General features: G+C 33.6%; 1 long non-coding RNA gene across 1 annotated transcript; it reads left to right on the top strand.

Moving 5' to 3' along the window:
- The first annotated feature begins 327 nt into the window (after positions 1 to 327).
- Positions 328 to 1,567, top strand: LOC139996420 (uncharacterized). Its single transcript, XR_011802237.1, has 2 exons — positions 328 to 457; positions 1,039 to 1,567. It is a non-coding gene; the product is annotated as an uncharacterized lncRNA (long non-coding RNA).
- The last annotated feature ends 650 nt before the right edge of the window (positions 1,568 to 2,217 follow it).

Raw genomic sequence — 2,217 nt, 5'->3', positions numbered from 1 at the left:
TATGTGTTAAAGATACCACGTCTGGTAAGCATTTGCATTGTACAATGATCAAGAAGTTTTTTATTCTTTATAAAGATATCTTTCCTATACAGGGTCCATTCCTTCCTCCAATCATCTATTGCTGTTTCTTCCAATTATTCTAGCTTCTACTTGAGTGACATTTACACCCTATCGGTTATGTTTCTTACCGTCTTTAATATGTGCCTTTTTTCACCTCATACACCTTTCCTTGCAACTGTGCTTTAATGTATATTGACATGTTGCCAGTATAAGCTGTTGATGTCCATATTAGGGTTGATCTTGGTCATTTTTAGAATCTCAGAGAGGTTTATAGTACCACCAATTCCCAGACATTGTAGTACAATTTTCTAACGAGGTTAGTGGGGCCATTTACGTTGACAACCAGTTCTCTCAGCACTTCGACTAATACATCAGCTCTACCGCATATTGTTTCCATGTACATAGCGTACTTTCTGGTATTGTCAATTGCGACTCCCAAGTACTTAATAGTGTTATTTGTAGTAATTAGCATATTTATAATATTTACATTTATTATCTTAGATATTCACATAGTAGTCAATGGAATAATCTCTTTTTTTTTTCTTTTGTAATTTGCAATCTAGCGTTATTACATCACATTATAACTTTGTTTATGTTTATGTTTAGTTTATTTTCTATGGTTTCTTCTTTATTGAAATCTATTAGAATTGCCAAATTGTCTGCAAAGGCTATAGTTTAAATTTTTTATAGTAGCAAATTTATTAAGAAGTCCATCGTACACTAAGTTCCATGATAATGGTCCTACTACGGAACCTTGTGGGACTCCTGCATGGATATTACTTTCAAATTCTCTATTTATGCTTTTAATTATAATCTCCTTGTCCTTCAGGTAATCATATAATAATGTTTTCTTCTTTCTTGTTTCTTGAAAGTTTCCTTTACCTGGTTTCTTTAATTAATGTATCCCATCAAAAGGTGTGCAAAGCATTTTTAATATTGACAGCCATCAGGATATATACTAAATTTTTCTTTTTTCAGAAAACTGCAAATTTGGTAACTTATGTGATGGCATCGACCGTGCTCCTGAATCTGTGGAAACCATATTGGTTTTGTAATATGGATCCTGCTCTTGATATTTCTCAATGGAGGATTTAAAAGTATTCTCACCTACTTTGCTCATCGCAGGTAGGATACTTATTGGGCAATAGAAAGTAGGAAGGAGGCGATCCTTTCCTGATTTTGCTGGCAATACTACCCTGGTAATTTTCCATTTTTATGTATTTTATCTATTTTATATATAGTATTAATCATGCTTAGTATGTTGTGAGCTTTGCGCTCAAATAATAATTTAATTATTGTTTCAGGAACCCCATCAACGCCAGCTGCCTTTGTAGAATTTAATTGTCTGATGGCATTCGCTAACTTCTCCATTTGGACGGTGACACATACATCATCGCTTGTTACTTCCTCGTATTTGCCATCCCGTCTCTCTTCTTTGGCAGTTATGTTTATTTTTGTGGTGAAAAGTGTATCTATAATGCTATTAATTTTATTTGAATTCAAGTTATCTATTGGTTTCTTGTTTCTTAGTTTATTTATAACGCTTCTATAGGATCCCATCTTAGGATCCCATTTTAAGGTTGCAACGAATTCCTTCCATGCTTGCTCTTTGCTTTTTTGAATTAATATTTTCAGTTTCTTTCTTCTGCGTACATATCTTAGTAAGAACCTCCACATTGTTGACTAAGTTTAATACGGGTTCTTTAGGCAACCCCTCTACTTTTATTTACTATTTTTCTAAGTCAGGCTATATCCTCATTCTACCAATAGTTTTCGTTCTTCTTAACCCTTGATGGGAAGACTTTTTTTTAATTCGACCACACGTTTTTTATATAATATTTTGGGGAACTTCGTCCCGTTCGTCCCGTTCGTCCCGTCAATTATAAAATTTATTATTAGATTTTTTTTTATTTCGCCAAATTTATTAATAAACCTGTCCGGATTAAAGGCCTCTGTCGAAAATTTATAATGATCTCAATGTCTGTTGATCGTCGTATTTTAAAATTCATGTAATGCATAAAAGTGATCTGAAGTATTAAAAATTTGTGGGATGTTTGTCAAGTTAATGATTTATAAAGCCTAGCTAACCCTAGCTAAGCCTAGCTAAGGTTCTATCTCTTTTGTCGGTTTTGTCTCCGCCCCACGCTGCCGATTTTG

Source organism: Bombus fervidus, chromosome 18 (assembly GCF_041682495.2).
Source record: "Bombus fervidus isolate BK054 chromosome 18, iyBomFerv1, whole genome shotgun sequence".
In the NCBI taxonomy this organism is placed as follows: Eukaryota; Metazoa; Arthropoda; class Insecta; order Hymenoptera; family Apidae; genus Bombus; species Bombus fervidus.
The sequence above is the reverse complement of the archived record's forward strand: the minus strand, read 5'-3'. Positions and strand labels throughout refer to the sequence as shown.